We start from the raw sequence: 21,081 nt of genomic DNA on the forward strand, positions 1-21,081 counted from the left end.
ACGTTGATAATTAGAATTTTGTTAGAAATTGTGTGGGTCATAGAATTTCATCGAAATTGAAAATGAGGAAAATATAAATATATTTGGAATAGTACATTTTGTTTTTCACTACACGGGTCTTTGGTAGCCACAAATGTTGATAATTAGAATTTTGTTCGAAATTGTGTGGGTCATAGAATTTCATCGAAATTGAAAATGGAAGAGTTATCACTGTAAATTTTTTGAGCTGATAGAAATTTCTGATTGAATTTTTTACTTCAGAAATTTAAAACTACAAAGAGGCAAATAGTAATTTGTATTTTCACACACATAATTTAATGCTATTAATTTGGCATAGTTGCTTGTAGTTTTATACCTTTTTTTTTTAAGAAAAATCACTATTGTTGTTGGAAAATATTATACATGTTTATTGAAAATATTCAAACAAAAAAGTTTAGAAAAGAAAGAAAAAAATACAACCCAAATATTCTATCTGGAAATTTTTATTGATAACATTCTATAAACACCTTTGTAGGTGTTTATCTGTACATAAATACAGAAAAATTAGGGTTGAAAGAAAGGAAACCTTACATATTCATTCCCTGAGTTTCCAGGACTCCATTCGTGCAATTTAATCAAGAACTTAGAATCGGATGCCAAGGGGCATGGGAATGATCCTATATGCTTATATTTTCTGTCTCAATGAACAAATTCTTCTTTCTTTAGGTGACATTTCCAAGCCCCTAAATCTAAGTCCCTCAAGCAGACCCAAGTTGTTCATTCCTCTGTTAGTATAAAGATTATTCTTGACTGCATATCCTTACTTAACCAATCCTCATACTTTCCCCATCGTCTCCTGAATTTTCTCCAGCCTGCCTTGCAGAATAAATATTTTACTACTAATAATTTCTACTACATGGTATATCTCCATGCCCCCTGAGACTGATATTGACCTGTTACAAAATACTCCAAAATATTAAACCCTTCTCAGATAGTTTGGTTATATGTCATTCATCATTTTTATAACACATACACACATACACACACACACTCATATATATATACAATTACTACTTTGTTAAGAATAAAGAGAACTTAAAAACAATGGCATACATAATCTATGGGTTATCAGATCAAGTATTTGTTTTCTTTTCCTGTGTCAATTGCTGTTTCTGGGAAGTGGAAGAGGAAATTAGGAATAATTATTCTTTATTTTTTACATTTCTCAGTGGCCAAATTAGCATAGGATCATTTTAAACATCAGCTGTTTTGGTAATTTTCATAGTTAGAGGTAATAGTAATTTGGCTCAAATGCTTTATTTTTGGTCTCTATATTGCTTAAGCATCTGCCCATGAATTAGCTTTTGTAATGTTTCAGTATGTTCTGGCTCATGTTAGGTATATTTGGTTCTGTTACAGTAAGTTAATACATTAGATTTTCAAAGTAGTCCTTGGATAATTTTTAATATGTTTCCTTAGACAGGCAGCAATTTAAGTCATTTTAAGTAGTTCTTAATCTGCTTTTTATCCTCTTCAAATGTGATAGTAGAAATGAACTTGCAAATTGGTTTCTCAGATTTTACAGATTATATTAGGTTAGATTTGAAAGAAAGGTGAATTATTACAGAAAAAAATTATTACTGATTCATATAGATATACATAAATTTATTTTTCTAATTCAAGTTATTGTATTGATTTACGTGTGAATATGAGGGTAGCCTCTGCATACGAGCCATTTCCTCATGCAGAAATCTTCAATAGATAGGGTATACTGTTGATTAGCCTCTTGAATATCCTCAGCACATATGTATTTCTATCTTCTAATATTTAACATGGTTTTTGCCTCCATATAACCTCCATTTTTTGTGATTTGAGCATAAAAATGTAATTAGGCACATAAATGAGGTAATTTTTACAAAGTATTTTTTAATGAGGTAAAATTCACAAAACTTAAAATCAGCCATTTCAGACAGTCCAGTGTCATTTTGTGTATTCACAAAGATGAGCATCCACTGCTTCCATCTAGTTTCAAAACATTTCATCACCACAAAATAAAACCCTCTTTCCGCTAAGCAGTTGCTCCCCATTCTCCTCTCCCTTTCCAAGATTGCTGGCAGTCACCAACCTGAAGTGTGTCTTTGTATTTACCAATCTGAATATTTCACATAAGTAGAATTACACAATATGTGACCTTTTGTGTTTGGCTTCTTTCACTTATCTTTATGTTTTGAAAGTTTATTCAGTTTGTGTCATGTATTAGTATTATATATATATTTTGAGACAGAGTCTCACTGTTGCTAAGGCTGGAGTGCATTGGTATGAACTCATCTCACTGCAATCTCTGCCTCCTGAGTTCAAGCTATTCTTTTGCCTCTGCCTCCTGAGTAACTGAGATTACAGGCACATGCAACCATGCCTGGCTAATTTTTTGTAATTTTAGTAGAGCTGGGGTTTCACCAAGTTGGCCAGGTTGGTCTTGATCTTCTGACCTCAAGTGGTACACTCCCCTCAGCCTCCCAAAGTGTTGGCATTAAGGTGCTAGTGACCGTGCCCGGCTTCATTGTTTTTTCATAATGAGTTATTTGTCACTTCATCCCTTGATTGATATTTGGGCTGTTTCTATCTTTTGGCAATTGTGAATAGGTGGTGCTAAGAACATTAGTGTATTTTTTTGATAGCCTGTTTTCAATCATTTTGGGTATACTCCTAGGAGTGGAATTGCTGGTTAGTAGGGTTGTTCTATTTTTAACTTTTTGAGGAACCAATAAACTGTTTTCCAAAGTTAGAAATGAACCATTTCATAGTATTTGCACCAGCAATGTGTGAGTTTCAATTTCTCCACATTTTTGCCATCACTTATTTTTGATTTTTAAAATTGTATAGCCATACTCATGGGTGTGAAGGCAGATCTCATTTTGATTATCCCTAAGAACTAATAGTGTTGAACATCTTTTCATATGCTTCTTGGCCATTTGTACATCTTTTATGGAGGAACATCTATTCAAGTTCTTTGCTCATTTCTTAATTGGATTGATGTTTTGTTGTAGTTGCATCATAAGGGTTTTCTGTATAGTCTAGATGGTAGATCCCTATCAGATATATGATTTGCAAGTATTTTCTCTCATTCTTTAGATTGTCTTTTCACTTTCTTTAAAATATTTAATGCACAAAAGTTTTAAATTTTGATGAAGTTCAATTTATACGTTTTTTCTTGTGTTGCTTGTACTTTTGGTGTCATGTCTAAGAACTCATTGCCAAATCCAACGTCATAAAGTTTTACCCTTTGTTTTCTTCTAATAGTTTTGTTTCAATTCTTATATTTAGGCTTTTGATCGATTTTGAGGTAATTTTTATATATGGCGTAAGTCCAACTTCATATTATTTTGTATTAGGTTGGTGCAAAAGTAATTGCAGTTTTGGTATTACTTTTTTGGCAAAAACTGTAATTACTTTTGTACCAATCTAATATATCCAATTATCCAAGTACAATTCTTTGAAGAATCTATTCTTTCTCAATTGAATAGTCTTGGCCCTCATGTCTAAAATAAATTGGCTGTAGATGTGTGGGTTTATCTCTGGATTCTAAGTTTTATTCCATTACTCTATATGTTTACCTTTACAAATATTTCATAGGTAAATAAGATAGGAATTGGGTATTATCCACGATGTTTTCAAATGATTAAGCTGGAATTTTAAATTAGGTTATAATTATGTAGATAATATGTTGCAGGTACTGTGCTAGGCAGAACAAACATAGACTTGAATATGACACTGTCCCTACTCTCAAGAAAGAGCTTAATGTTTAGTGCGGGTCCAACATTAGTAAATCAACAATTTAAGTTCAGTGTGATAAATGCTTAGATTGAGAACGGGGTATCAGAGGAGTGTAGGAGACATAACAGGTATTCACCAATGTCTATTCTACTCCAAGTAATTAGCCTGAAGTAATCATGAACCCTATTCTCCTTGCCAGGCACGAATTTTTCAAGGATAGGTATGCCTAAGTCAATTTAAGCCATGAGAGTCTCCAGGAGAGGTTACTGAGGAGTTATGGATATGGTTTTATGTGCTTCCTGGTCATTTGTGTATCTTTTATGGAGCAATGTATAAGAGAAAGCGATAGGAACCTTATCTCTTCCCAGTAAAAATAAATGAGGAAATGTGTTCCAAATGGTAATTTTTGCATGAAGCCGTACTGGAGGCTGCAGAGCAAAGAGTCAGGACTGAACTGTCTTCTGATGGCATCACTGAATCATTAGTTGAACCAACTCTGAAGCCAGAACCATCTTTAGTCTTCCTTTTATGTGAGCTTATAATTTCCTTAACTCTTTATTGTAGTTTAAGCATGGAATACTTTTCCTGAAGGTAAAAAAATCCTCTAAGGAACACAGTACTAGAAGTGCATCTAAATAAGGTTAAGGAATACTTAAATACTCACAGAAGATGGTATTTGAATTGAACGTTGGCTTTTGAATTGCATGTTAAAGAACAAGTAGTAGTTACCTAATCAAAGACAGAAGAAGGTACTGTAAGAAGCTGCATGATTTGAAAATATTTTTTTCAACTTATAGTTGCCTTTTCATTTTGTTTGTTTTCTGTACTGTGCAAAAGCCTTTTAGTTTGATAGAATTCCACCTGATTATTTTTGCTTCTGTTGCCTATGTGTTTGGTGTCATATCCAAAAAATCTTTACCAAGATCAGTGTCAAGGATCTTTTTCCCTTTGTTACACAATTTTGTGGTTTTAAGTCTCATACAACTTAGTAGAAAAAAAAATTAGAAAATGAACAAAAGACTTGTCTAGGTATTTTCCCAAAGAAAACATACAGAAGGATAATAGGTATATGAAAAGATGTTCAACATTACCAAGCATCAAGGAAATAAAATTTAAAACCACAGTGAGATATTATTACCTTACATCTGTTAGGATGCCTGTTATCAAAAAATAAAGTAAAAGTGTTGGTGAGGATATGGATAAAAGGGAAACTGTAAGCACTGTTAGCGTGTCAGTTAGTGCAGCCTTTATAGAAAGCAAATATGGAGTTCCTCAAAAAAATTAGAAATAAAAATACCATATGATCTGACAAATTTACTGCTTGGTATATATTCAAAGGAGTTGAAATAAGTCTCTCTGAGATTTATGTGTACTTCCATCACAGGATTATTCATAATAGTCGAAATGTGCAAATAACCTATTTGCCTTTTGATAGATGGACATAAAGAAATCATATATAGTTATATAAATTTAATATTTAAATATGTATATATAAATTTAATATTTAAATATGTATATATAAATTTAATATTTAAATATGTATATTATATCTATATTGAATATATATTGAATAGATAATATATAATAGATGTGTATTATACATCTATATTTAATATTTATCTTTTCTACACACACACATACACCCACTGGGATTTTTTTCAGCCTTATAAAAGGAGATTCTGCCACTTGCAACAACCTGAATGAACCTAGAGTACATTATGCTAAGTGAAATAAGCCAAACACCAAAGAAAAACATTGCAGGATCTTACTTATGTGTGGAAACTAAAAATATCTAATTCATAGAAGAAAGTAGAATGGGGCTTACCAGGGGTGGGCAGGGGGTGAGTTTGGGAAATGGGGAGATGTTGGTCAAACGGTACAACATTTCATATACAGGAATGACTATATTCTAGAGAGCTAATGTGCAGCATGAAGAGTATAGTTACTAATATTGTATTGTATACTTGAAACTTACTAAGAGGCTAGATCCTAAATGTTCCCACCACATCAAAAAAATGTAACTATGTGAAGGGATAGATTTATTAATTAGCTTGACTGTAGTTCATTATGTATATGTATATCAGAGTATCATGCTGTATACCTTAAACATATATAAATTTTATAAAAATTAACAATAATTAAATTAATATGGAGCATAAAGGGTAATTTAAAAGAGCCTTAAGATATTAGACATGCTAACAAAGATTTTACAGTATCAATAGGATAACAGAATACAGAACTAGAAAGACAATGTATGCTATCATATGTAATATGTCTTGTAGGTTTCACATCAATCCTCTTAGGAAGATAATTGAGCATAAGGGAATAGAGGGTAGAGACATTTGTAAATGCTGTAACTCAGCAGTAGCATGATTAAATAAACACATAATTGTTGAGGCCAGATGTGTTGATAACACACCTAAGTAGTAACTTATTTGTGGAGTTTTCAAAGCATCGAAGTTATAATAAAGAGATCAGGATATGGTCTAGTTAATTACTGCCTATAGTAACATATTAAATCTGTGAACTACAGTGCTATTACCAAATCTAAGATAGTGATACCCTCTGATATTATCAAGGTAACATTTTGAAAGGTAGAGAATGCCTAAAGACCATTTTCAGTGATTTTCTAGGACTGAGCTGTGAATATTGGTAATCTGAAAAACAATGGCAAGTCAAGTCTATATTTCAACCCACACTTAGGGGGAAATAAGAATTGGAACTTTTGAAATTCATCTATCAAGAATATATATCAATATTTGCACTCATCACTGTGTTCGTACTCTGGGGACCAAAATTTAAATAGCACCTAAAAGGGATTCTGGGAAGTATGGGTTTTAGTTACGCATCTTTGTACCTGTCTAAAATTCAGGATATTCTGTTACTAAAAAGAAGAAGGGAAGAATTAATTCTGGATAACAGTTAACTGTGGGATTATATAAAACTACAGCAGTAAGTTATTTAGTGTAGGAACTAGGTGGAGGCAGGGAGACCATATAGGCAATTATCTAGATGTGAAGTAATAAATAATGCTACCAGATTTATGAAGTTGGAGCTGAAAAGGATTGGGTGGATCCAATAAATGTTGCAAGGAAAGAAGCTCTATATCTTCATGACTGGATAAATAAATAAATAAAAATCAATGCTTGATTATTTTTATATGATCTTCAATGAATAATCAAGGGGGTTATAAATAAGAACTGTTATATTAACAGTAATAATAGGGATCAGAAAGAGGATAGGTCTTTTTTTAAATACATGGTTTAGAATTTTAAGGAATCTATTTTGTAAAGGAGAAGAACTGTCTTTCTCCTACAAATTTCACTCAAATAGGTTGCTGATTTTGATTATCTTAACAAGCAACCTAATTTTACATGTTGTGATATACTTGGTATTCTATGAGAGGAACTAATAATATAAAGGAAAAATGCATCAGGTGAGTGAATATTATACATTATTTATTTTTATTCATTATACTGGAAAATCCTAGCAGGTAGAGACTGGTGAGATTATCACACACAAAAACGCATGATTTTTTGGTAAGCCACAATACATGAATAATGTAAAACTAACTTTTAAAAAATGAGTCAATATTCAAATTCCAGGGCCTAACATTAACTTTTTTTGTTGTTTTTTTGAGACAGAGTTTCACTCTGTTGTCAAGGCTGGAGTGCAGTGGTGTGATCCCAGTTCACTGCAACCTCTGCCTCCCAGGTTCAAATGATTCTCCTGCATCAGCCTCCCAAGTAGCTGGAACTAAAGGCATGCACCACCACACCAGCTATTTTTTGGTATTTTTAGTGGAGATGGGGTTTCACCATGTTAGCCAGGATGGTCTTGATCTCCTGATCTTGTGATCCACCCTCCTACGCCTCCCAGAGTGCTGGGATTACAGGTGTGAGCTTTTTTTTTTTTTTTTTCTTTTTTTTTAAAGTATAGATAGGGTTTTACTATGGTGGCCAGGGTGGTCTCAAACCCCTCACCTCAAGTGATACTCCTGCCTCAGCCTCCCAAAGTGCTGGGATTATAGATGTGAGCCACTGTGCCCAGCCTAAAGTTAACATTTTAAGAGACAATCCTCTTGCCCATTATTCATTGCAAAAATACACATACCTCTAATGGGAAAACCACTTCTATCATGAAATACAGATGTGTAAGTCTCAGTTTTGTCTATGCTAATATATTTTTATTGCTGTAAGTTTGTACATTTGATTGTTTTGACTTGTCTTGGACAGTTTCTTACTGTGTGTTTGAATGTGGTCTATAGAGTTACACTATAAGGAAACAAGTTTATTATATTCTTCTGTAAGAATTTTTATTCATTTCAGAGTTATGAGTTGAAATGTTCTGATAGAAGACTACATAGCCATGGGTTATGATTCAAAAATAAGTCCAGTCAGTAGTACCCATAGTTATTTGCATTTGTTGTTAATTGTTTGCAAAATAAATAAAATAAGTAATCATTTGTCATTATTGACTCCCAAGCTATCCTATTTGGATATATGACGTGTGCATTTTAAAAGTTATAGGCACTGAAAGCAAGAGCTAATATGAAATGTTAAAAACACTTTAAGCTCTCTAACAAGTCCCATGCTCATTGATTATTTCTAAGAATAATAAAACATAGATATCCCAAAGAATTTTGACACCAATGATTTCTTGGAAAGTGAGCAATCTGATATTTCCCTTGATAGACATGTTAGCAGGGCTATAATTCTAGTAGCTGTAGGTAAATTCCTTTATTATAAAATAAATTTAGCTTTACTATCATTATTATGTTTTATTATCCTCAAGTGGATTGCCAGTACTATCATAGAGAAAAGAGGGTTTTTGAGTCTGAGAAATTTGAAATTTCATTTCCTCTTATCCTTTTAAGGATAAAAAAGCAAGTGTTATAAGTAATATCTTGATAAGAAAATATTAATGATACCAAGCTCTGAAAACTAAAATTACTATCTATGGAAAAAGTAAGCCAAACTAATTTTATTCACTAACACATCTAAAATCAACTTTTGATATATACAACCTACAGCGGTTATTATGCACTTTTATAACTTTGCCAAATTATCCTTAAAATTTTCTGAGTCATTATAATGAAACAGATTTTCCACTTCATGTTACACGTGGCAATTCATTAGTATCTATAATGGCACTTGAATTCAATCAACCATATTAAGAACTGACCTATTTACAGGATGGTTCAAAGAATGTGATACATATATTTAGATATTGATAGTCTTAGATTGGGTAAAAAGTAACATATTTTATGACTGATGAAATTAACACTGGAACAATAAGTTTAACTGACCACCAGACAGCACGCAAATAAAATGTCAAAAATTCATATAATTTAGTAGTCGATTAAGCCTTATAGCGTACATAAGCCAAAGGATTTAAGTAGAATTCTATTTTGGATGATCATCATTATCCCTTACTATTTGAATATAATTTAGAAAAATACTTAGTTCTTTACTGTTTCACTGTAACTTAGAAAAATGCTTAGTCTAAAATATTTAAAATATTTATATGATTTTTTTCTAGATAAAAATAAACATGCTTGAGAGTTTAAAAATAGATGCATTTGATTACTTCTAAAGAGGATATAAGTCTACAGTGCAAATATTGTCAGTTTCTAGATGTGCCAGCAAGATGGTCTCTGGTCTGCCACCACCTGATAGTGTATTTCATAGAACCTTGAGTTATCAAAAGTTGTGTTATAAAAATTACTGTATCCATGAGAATGAAAGGGCCTTAGGGCCTAAAGAAAAAAAATTTACAAAAATAAAGTTATAATTTCCTGTAGAAATTATAATAAGTACTATCTTAGATTTTCTAAAAGATGTTGTAAATCTAAATATGAAAAAAATATTTATTAACATATTTTTATGATCTTGGAGTAGGCAAAGTTTTCTAAATAAGACTTTTCAAATCATTAATTATAAAAGAAAAAACGAATAAGGTGAACCATACTAAAGTAAGAACTTCTCTTCATCAAAGTATATGATTTAATTAGTGAAAAAACAAGCAATGGAGTGAGAGAAGGTATTTTCAATACATAAATCTGGCCAATGTCTGATATTCAGAATACATAAAGAACGTTTTACAAATAAATGAAAAACAGACAACACAGTGAAAAAAGTGGTTAAAAAAAATTGAACAGAACTTCATCATAGGTATCCAGACACCCAATAGGCATATGTAAAGGTTCTCAACTTCCTTAGTTATTAGAGAAATGTAAAATAAAACTCCAATGAGATACCACTACACATCTGTCAAATGGCTAAAATGAAAAAGTTAGACAATACTAAGGTTTGACAAGGATGTATAGCTATTGAACCTCTTATTCCCTAGTGTAGAGTATAAATTGGTACAACTCTTTTTTATAATTGTTTAGCAGTATATATTAAAGTTGAGTGTATATATATACCCTATAATTGAGAAATTTGACTCTTAAATACATACCTAGTAGGAATCCAAACATAAGTTTGCCTAAACCACATGCAAATATGCTCATGATAGCATTGCTAATATTAGATAGCCACACCTGATAGTACTCAAATGTCCATCAATAGTATAATTTTTAAAAACAAAAGATAATCATGGTATAGTCCCACAATCAGACACTGTACAGGAAAAAATGAGTGAACCACTACATGTAAATATAATAAGGTAGATCAATCTCAAAGAAATAATGTCTACACATACATAAATCTAGAAACATAAGAAAAAATGTTTACGATTGGGTTTAAAGTTCAATAAAAGACAAAACTAATCAGTATATCAGGTTAGTGCTTACCCATTTGAGGAGTGGCCTTTACTGGGAGGAATATGAAGGGGCTTCTGGGGTACTACTAATATAGGATTTCTTATTCTAATATAGGATTGGGGTACTACTAATTCTAATATAGGGCTTTTGGGGTACTACTAATATAGGATTTCATATTTGCACAGATATGTTCAATTTTTGAAAATTAGTTGAGATGTTATGAATTGTCATTTCTGTATTTTCTACTTCAGTAAAAATTTAATCTGTTCAGTGCAGGTAGGCAACCATCAAAAGGAACCCAGTCACAACAAGAAGATAAATCTTGGTAGCCTCTTTATCCAGTGGGTTCGGGATGCTTCTCCCTCACTTAGAGACTTAGAGGCAGCTGGCAATAGCAATAGGGAGATGCCACCACATCCCTACCTCATAGAGAGATATCCTGTGGCCAGCCCTGGAAAATCCCTTCCACTCTTCCCACGTAATACCAGTAGGTTCCAGTGGGAGCTGCAGAGGTACCAAATATGCTATACAGATCAACATAAAGTTGCAGAAGCTGTGAAATTTAAACTATCATTGGAACTACAGCCCACCATAGTATGCTGTGCCATGTACTAACAAGGTGAATGCCTACTTAATAAAAGATTTAAATAAAACTCAGAGTCTCCTATGTGAGAAACATGACTCTTCAAAAATTGCTTGTAGAAGTGTAAAATGGTTTATCTTTTACAGGAAATAGTTTGATTATACCTCAAAGTATTAAACATATCCTCTTAGGCCACCTTTTTACTCTGGTCATTGCTGCTGCATCATGCAGGTATAACCTGGAAACACTGCTCTCTGCCACTGTACTAGTTTCCTATGGCTTCTATAGCAAATTACCACAAAGCTTGGTAACTTAAAACAATGTAAAATTTTTCCCTCACAGTTCTGGGGGCCAGAAATCCAAACTAAGTCTTACAGGGCTAAAACTAGGTATTGGTAGGGTCATGCTCCCCCTGGAGGCTCAAGGGAAGAATCCCTTTCCTCACCTTTTCTGGTCCTTGACCTACATTCCTTGGCTCATGACCCTACTTCCATCTTCAAAGCCAGTGGTGTACCATGGCCCGTAAATTTAGGTGTTTACTCAAGATAGTTGAAAACATAAGCCTACTCAAAAACTTACATATGAATGTTCATAGCAATATTATTCACAGTAACCAAAAAGTGGAAACAGCTCAAATGTCTTGCAACTGATTAATGAATAAACAAATCATGGCATATCCATACAGTGGAATCTTACTTGGTAATAAAAAAGCAATGATGTACAGTCATATGCCACATAACAACATTGTGTCATCAGACTGTGTGCACAGCAATGGTCCCAAGAGATCAGGAGTTACAGGAACTGGAACAGGAATGCATTGCTGAAGGAGAAGATAAAGAAGAACCTCCAAGTAAATTCATAGTAAAGGGGTCAGAAGAAGCTGTTGCAGACCTCAAGAAGCTCCTTAAAACGTTTGAAAACATGGACCTCAATACCTAAGGGTCTTAAGTAACAGAGAGGAATGTCCATAGTGTTTTATCTGCTTAAAAGCAAATCCATGATGAAATAAAAGAAAGTGAACAAATCGCCGTGGACATATTTCTGAAAATAGTGACACCTCCTCAAGAAGAGCTCCACATAAGTCCTTTAGGAAGCATTCAGAAAAAGGCATGGCTGTCTAGGAGATGACAGCTTCATGGGTGTTATTGCTCCTGAAGACATTCCAGTAACAAGATGTGGAGGTAGAAGACAGTGATACTGATGAACCAGACCCTGTGTAGGCCTAGGCTGATATATGCATTTGTCTTAGTTTTTTTAAAAAAAGTTTAAAAAGTAAAAAACAAAAAATAATGTGAAAGTAAATCAAAACTTACAGAATAAGGATATAAAGAAAATATTTTTGTATAGCAGTTTGTGTGTTTTAACCTGTGTTATTATGAAAGTCAAAAAGTTAAAAAAATTACAAAGCTTATAAAGTAAAATAATTAAAAAGTAAGCTAACGTTAATTTATTATTAAAGACAAAATTTTTTTTTATAAATTTAACGTGACCTAATTGTACTGTACAGTATTTATAAAGTCTACAATAGTATACAGTAATACCATAGGCCTTCACATTTGCCCACTTCTCACTCACTGACACCAAGAGCAACTTCCAGTCCTGCAAATTTCATTCGTGGTAAGTGCCATATATAGGCGTACCATTGTTAATCTTTTATGCTGTATTTTTACTTTACCTTTTCTATATTTAGATATGTTTAGATATACAGATACTTGCCACAGTATTGCAGTTGCCTATAGTCTTAAGTACAGTAACATGCTGTACAGTTTGTAGCCTAGGAGCAATACGCTATGCTATATAGCCTAATACACTCCACGATGTTCTCACAATGGCAAAATTGTCTAATGATGCATTTCTCAAAATGTATCCCCATCATTAAGTATCACATGGCTGTATTAATACGTATTGTAAGCTTAAGCCTTGAATACATTATTCTAAGTGAAAAAAATACAGGCACAAAAGGCCACTTACTGTAAGAAATGTCCAAATAGGCAATTTCAGAGGCAAAAAATAGTTAGTGGTTTCCAGACACTGTGAGTGTAAGGAATGAGTAGTGACTGCTAATGGATATGGAATATCTTTTAAGGATTACAAAAACATTCTGGAATTAGATATTGGTGGTAGTTGCACAGCTGTATAGATAAACTAAAAACCACTCATTTGGACCCTAAAAGGGTAAATTTTATGGAATGTGTAAAACTGTTATTTTAAATAAAGAATCAAATGAAGATTATAAAACTGAAAGATTCAGTAAGAGAAATAAAAAATAATTTGCTGGATTGGCCAGTAGTAGAGTGAAGATGACAGAGAATTGAATCACTGAACTCGAGAACAAAACAATAGTATTCACTCAGCAGATAAAATAGAGTGAAAGAACATGAACATAGCATCAGTTCTTATATGATAGGAATTAAAGAGCCAACATTCATACCATCTGAGTCTCAGGAGTGGAGAAGAAGGTGGAGCTGAAAGAATATTTGAAAGAATAAAGGCTTCAAAACTATCCCAATTTGGCAAAATACACAAACCTACAGATCCAAGAAGACAATTGAACACCAAAGAGGATAAATGCTAAAAAATCCCCACCAAATGCATCATAATTAAGTTTTTGAAAAATGTAATCAGAGAATAAAATCTTAAAAGCAATCAGAAACAACACACTACATATTGACACCAATTTGAACGTCAGTAAATTTCTCTTCTTAAACTAAAGAGGCTGTAAAGAAGTGGCATAATTTCCATGTGCTGAAAGAAAAGAACTTTAAACTGAATTCTGTGGAGAAACTATCCTTCATGAATGAAAGAGAAATAAAAACACTGTCAGATGAATGCAAACTAAAATCATTTATCTCCTACAGAACTACCTTTAAAATTATGTAACAGAAGTTCTCATGTGGAAAGGAAATTATAAAGGAAAGAAATTTAGAGTGTAACATACATTCCATTGGCTATCCTTTTCCTCATGAAATTTATAAATATTTTATGATTGAAACATAAAGTATAATGCTATCTGATACTCAATACGATGATATTTAAAAGTTGAGAACATAAAGGTAAAATACTGGAATTGTGGTTTCACACTTCATTCTAAGTCGAAAATGCTGATACTGGTGGACTATTTTAATTCACATATGTATGTAGCAGTGCACAGAGCAACCACTATGAAAACTACATATACACTCAAACACTATAAATATGTCAAAATAGATTCCTAAAGTATATTAAAGTAGCCCAAAGGAAGAAAAGAGTAGAGAAAGAGAGGGGTAAAATGCTAAAAGTGTGACCTTTTTTTTTCCAATTAAAAAAAATATATACTTCTGGGATACATACACAGAACATTGCAAGTTTGTCACATAGGTATACATGTGTCATGGTGGTTTGCTGCACCCATCAACCATCATCTAGGTTTTAATCCCTTCATGCATTAGGTATTTAACCTCCCTCCCCTTCCCCCTTACATCCTGAGTGGCCCTGGCGTGTGATGTTCACCTCCTCTTGTCTATGTGTTCTCATTGTTCAACTCTCACTTATGAGTGAGAACATGCAGTGTTTGGTTTTCTGTTCCTGTGTTGCTTTGCTGAGAATGATGGTTTCTTGCCTTGTCCATGTCCCTGCAAAGGATATGAACTCATCCTTTTTTATGGCTGCATAGTATTTGATGGTGTATATGTTCCACATTATCTTTATCCAGTCTATCATTGATAGGCTTTGGGTTGGTTCCAAGTCTTTGCTATTGTGAATAGCACTGCAATAAATATTCATGTGCATGTGTCTTTACAGTAGAATGATTTATAATCCTTTGGGTATATATCCAGTAACAGGATAGCTGCGTCAAATGATATCTTTCATTCTAGATCTTTGAGGAATCACCACACTGTCTTCCACAATGGTTGAACTAATTTGTACTCCCATTAACAGCGTAAAAGCATTCCTGTTTCTCCACATCATTGCTAGCATCTGTTGTTTTCTTGACATTAATGATTACCATCCTAACTGGCATAAGATGGTATCTCTTGTTGTTTTCATTTACATTTCTCTAATAAGCAGCAATGATCACCTTTTTTTCATATGTTTGTTGGCCACATAAATGTATTCTTTTAAGAAATGTATGTTCATATCCTTGGCCTACTTTTTGATGGTTTTTTTTTTTTTTTCTTGTAAATTTGTTTAAGTTCCTTGTAGTTTCTGGATATTAGACCTTTGTCAGATGAATAGATTGCAAAAATTTTGTAGGGTGCCATTCTGTAGGGTGCCTGTTCACTCTGATGATAATTTCTTTTGCTGTGCAGAATTTCTTTAGTTTAATTAGATCCTATTTGTCAGTTTTGGCTTTTGTTGCAATTGCTTTTGGTTTTTAATCATGAAGTCCCTGCCCATGCCTATGTCCTGAATGGTATTGCCTAGGTTTTCTTCTAGGGTCTTTATGGTTTTAAGTTTTACATTTAAGCTTTTAATCTATCTAGAGCTAATTTTTGTATAAGGTGTAAGAAAGGGGTCCAGTTTCAGTTTTCTGCATATGGCTAGCCAGTTTTCCCAGCATCATTTATTAAATAGGGAATCCTTTTCCAATTGCTTTTAAAGGTAGGAATACAGATGTTTACAACCACTATTGTTATTTTGCACTGTTCTAGAAGATGAGCAAATACAAGCAGATAAGAAACATATTTATTAGAAATGCAGTCATATCTATTGAAGAAACAGCAAAACAATAAGATAATTCATTACTGTAGATAGTTATATAATTATAGAAAAGCTTTTAAAGTTCTTTGCCTGTGGAATAATTATAGCCTCCTTTCTAGGTTTGATTTCAACTTGATCATTTAATCATTTGATGAGTTTTCTATACCCTTCCAGGCTGGAATATAATAGAAACTACCATTGACTTATTTGAGAGGCTCTACGTCTGTCATGCTTTCACAGGAGAAGCTTTTACGATAAAGAAGTCGCACATTGCCCTAGTTAAACTGTCCAGTTAAGTTTCTGAAATATTGTTACAGTGCCAAAACCAATCATTTTTGTAGATATGGTTCTTAATATTTCAGAAAACAAATCAGGTTGAGAGGAAGATCTTTCTAGCTAGAAAAACTAGACTCCACAGATTGAGAATTGTATACAACTATGTGATATAACTACTTTACTAAATTCTATATTATTTCATTTAATTACTTACATAATTTATCATAAAACATCAACTAACAATATGCTTATTTAAAACTTTTATGTCATAATTAATAGTTTTAATTTTGCACTGTTCTGGAAAATGAGCCAATGTAACTAGATAAAAAGCATATTTATTAGAAATTCAGTCATATCTGTTGAAGACACAGAAAAACAATAAGGTAATTCATTATTATAGATATTTATAAAATTGTTACATATAAAATATTTTAATATCATTTACCCATGTAATAATCATAGACTCCTTTCTCAATCTTATTTCAACTTGGTTACATAATCATTTAATGAGGTTTCTATAGAATATTTGAAAAATATGTGACTGATTACTTAAACAATTAAGTAAAATATGAGGTAAGCTGACACTATTATAAGATAAACAGAGCAATAAAGTTATTACTACAGATGTGAACCTAGAAATTATAGTATCGTAATATTACTAATATTACTAAATTATGTTATGTAGCATAATAACCAAAGTTTTCAAACTCAGTGATGTTAACAAGGCCATAGAAGGCCAAAATATAAAATCCAGGGTATCTCCATATAGTCACAATGAACAGTAAGAAATTGAAGTCAAAAGAATACAAATCCTAATACCTCCAAACATAGGAAACACATATGAATTTAACAAAATGTACTGAAAGCTACAAAACACTGATGAAAGAAATCAAAGAAGAGCTAACAAATGAGGAAATACTTTTTTAATTAGAAGAATTAATATTGTTAACATGTCAGTCTTCCTCAAACTGATCAATAGACTTAATATACCCCTAATAAAAATTCTAGTGTATCTTTTTTTTGAGACAGAGTTTCACTCTTATTGCCCAGGCTGGAGTGCAGTGGCACAATCTCAGCTCCTTACAACCTCTGCCTCCTGGGTTCAAGTGATTCTCCTGCCTCAGCCTCCTGAATAGCTGGGATTACAGGTGCCTGCCACCATGCTCGACTAATTTTTTGTATTTTTAGTAGAGATGGGGTTTCACCATGTTGGGCAGGCTGGTCTCGAACTCCTGACCTCAGGTAACCCGCCTGCCTGGGCCTCCCTAAGTGCTGGGATTGCAGGGATAAACCATCATGACCAACCAATTCTAATGTATTTTTTGAGTCAGTAGGCTGATACAATTTATATGGAAATTCAAAGGAACTAAAATAGCCTAAACGATTTTGAGAAAGAATGAAGTTGAAGGATTCATAACACTTGATTTCAAGGCTTATTCTAAAGCAGTGTTTCTCAGTAGGGGACTCTTTTGCACCCTCCGGAAACATTTGCAATGTCTGGGGATATTTTGGTTCTCACAACTTCAAGGTTTCTACTGGCATTTAGTGGATAGAGACTAGAGAATCTGATAAACATTTACAATGCACACTATGGCGTTCCCACAAATTATCCAGTCCAAAATGTTAATATTGACAAGGTTCAAAAACCCTGATCCAAGCTACAGTAATCAAGATAGTGCAGCATTCATTAAAGGGTAGATTCATATATCAATAAAACATAAATATGCACACATATATGTGATCAACTGATTTTCAACCAAGATACAAAGGCATTTCAATGGAGAATGGATAAACCCTTCAAGAAATAGTGCTGAAACAATTGGGTATAAAAATGCAAAAAATAACCTTGACCTCATACTTCACATTCATATACAAAAATTAACTCAAAATTGATTATAAACCTAAACATAAAACTGAAAATCATAAAATAGCTAAATAAAAACACACGAGAAAATCTTTGTGACCTGTGCCAGGCAAAGACTTTCTAGATACGATATCAAAACCATGATCCATGTAAAAACATATTTATAATTAGAATTACAAAGTAAAAATGAATAAATATGCCATAGACAGGGTTAAAAATTTGTAGAGCACATATCTGGCAAAGAACTTGAATCTAAAATATATAAAGAATTCTCAAAACTCAAAAAAACGAATGATGCAGTTTTTAAAAAGAGGAAAAGATTTGAGTCGACACTTTAACAAAGAAGTTATATGGATGCCCAATAAGCATATGATGATACTCAATATCTTTAGTCTTAGACAAATACAACTTAGGAATGCAGTATGACACCACTGCTAACTACTACTACTTCTACCACTACTACCACTACACATACACACACACACCCAAACAAACAAAGAACTTCCACAATCACTGTACCTTGCTTTTGGGAATGCAAAATGGTACAATCACTTTGAAAAAACATGCAGTTTTTAAGTACAGTTAAGCATATACATATGACATAATCTCATTCCTTCATATTTACCCCAAAGAAGCAAGAACTTATGTGCACACAAAAGCTTTATAGAGGCTTTATTCTTAAACACCAAAACCTGGGAACAATGATATTCATCATCTGGTGAATACATAAAGTGTGGTACATCTACATAGTGGAATGGTACCTGGTACTAAGAGAAACTAAACTACTGATACAACAGCATGGATGAATCTCAAATGCATTATGCTAGACAAAAGAAGCAAAATTTCAAAAACTCAGAAGATTCCATTTAATTTCTTTCATATGAAATTTTGGAAAAGACAAACTATGGCAACAAAATAGAGAATCATTATCAGGGACTCATACAGAGCCAGATTAGCTAAAAACGGGCCTTGAGAGAGAGATTATTTTGATGGAAGAAAACTTTTCTATTTCTCGATTATGGTTGTTGTTAGATAATTGTATGTGTTTATTAAAATTCATAAAACTATAAAGAGTGAATGTTATGGTGTGTTAGTTATACCTAAAACCAACCTTAAAATTTTAAAAATAACAAAAATTACACCTAGTCCAATGTCTTCTATTTAATAAAAATAAAAATGAAATAAATAAATAAAATCCTTGCTTCCCTTAACAACTACATGTCTGTGTGGATCTGAATTTAATTCATATATTTCAATTAAAACAACATGTCATAACCAATTTAAAGTGAAAGAAATATGAGAATTCATCCTTTATTAAATTAGATATTAAAGAGATTTGCAAACATAAAACAATGCCACTTTTGCCACAAATTTTTGGTTCTCTTAAATATAGTTTTTTCATTAAAAATTATTGTTGCTGTTCTAAATGAATTAATATTTTTAAATGCATTTTTAATGTCTTATTTAAATTTTTATTTTTAATTGACAAATGACTGTATATATTTACAGGGTACAATGTGATGTCTTGATGTATGTATACATTGTGGAATGATTTATCAGGGTATGGCAATAACCTACATTTTTAAAAAAAGCTCTGTTGAAATCCTTTATTTTTTTTTAAGAGTAAAAACAGATTCTGAGACCAAAAAGTTTGAGAACGTTGCTCAAGGAAGTGAAAGAGCAACAACTTGGAAAGAAACTTGGATCCTGAATGATCACACTTGCAGAGCTGCCCCAGAAGCCTGAACCAAACACATTGTACTTGTTTTGTGTTACAAAAAACCTTTTTTTTTTTTCTTTAATCTGTGTGTTCTTGGAGGCCTCTGTAACAATGGCCAAACTTACCTTAACTATGCACAATGTATACCAAACACTGCGGCACTCTCACATTTAGTTCCCACAACAATATTATATGTAGGCATTTTAAACTCGTTTTACAGATAAGGAGAATGAATCTCAAAGAAATGAAGTAACTTGCTCAAGGTTTCATAGCGCAAACACTTCATATTCAGATCTATTCCAAAGACTGTAGACTTTTGCCATATATAGGCTTATGAGTCATACAGACCTGGGTTCAAATCCTTGTTTAGCCATTTACTACTTTTAAGATTTAATAGCTGTTAAAGATAAATTTGGACATAGCTGCTTCACAGTGCTGTGAGAATTTAAGAAATAAAAGGATATACAATTTTGTCCAAAGTAAACACTAAGTAAATGTTAACTGTTATTATGCCTCAATGCCTCTCCTCATCTGTATACCTAGTAGGTATTTTACAGTAATTATAAAACTACATATAATGTGCTTAGAAGCAATGTATCTCATATGTTATCAACATTAATTATTATTCTTATATTTGTTATACATGATTAATTGGGGAAACCTCTTTGATTCAACTAAGTTCATTGTCAAAATGTGCTTTGCATTCTATCTAAAATTTCTAATGAAACAGTTATAGTTCTGAACCAGTCCTTGCAAGATAGAATGGCATATATCATGTCTGACATTCACTTTCAGTTGAGTTTGGAGCATGTATAGTCAGAGATGTTATCAAGATATCAAGATTTTGCTTCATTACTCAAGCCTAATGGACAAGCTGAAATAGTTAACGGAAATATATATATATATATATATATTTCTCCAGATATTTCTCCTTTTTCGAATGCATGTAAAAACACTACAGAATTTGCTAAGAATTTTGTCATCTAACCAAACTGAGTTCTTGGCACACCATTTAGATGAAAAGATGTGTTTGTTCCGTGAGGATCCCTAGTATGTCTGCTAAGAGGATTGACAATAACAACAGACGTTAGAAACATACTCTGAATGTTTACTAGTTTTACTTAATCTGTTTGTCTCTGGCAGTGATTCAGAATGGAGTTAGCCCGGAGTTGTTACTGAATATCATTGTTACTGTTCTTGAAGCCCCACTCATTTCCTGCCACCCCATCCCTATTGTGTTTGAAGTGGAAAGCTAAAGTGTTGTAAGATGGTGAAGAGGAATGCAGACATGTTTTAGTCCTTGGCATCTCAAGGCAAAATTGGTACTTGAAACCAGATGTCAACCTTTAGATTCCCATATTCTTTCACCTATAACATGCTCTAGTCCATTTCATCGTCTTTGGTATGTTTTTACAAAATTTTAAAATTTACACACACAC

The 21,081-nt window shown here is 32.7% G+C and overlaps 1 protein-coding gene across 8 annotated transcripts in view; it reads left to right on the forward strand.

Annotated features, from left to right (window-relative positions):
- Window positions 1-21,081, forward strand: part of ATRNL1 (attractin like 1) — an 842,256-nt gene that overhangs the window by 493,574 nt on the left and 327,601 nt on the right. The window lies entirely within an intron of this gene.

Source organism: Sapajus apella, unplaced genomic scaffold (genome assembly GCF_009761245.1).
Source record: "Sapajus apella isolate SASKATOON/1434 unplaced genomic scaffold, GSC_monkey_1.0 scaffold13, whole genome shotgun sequence".
Lineage (NCBI taxonomy): Eukaryota > Metazoa > Chordata > Mammalia > Primates > Cebidae > Sapajus > Sapajus apella.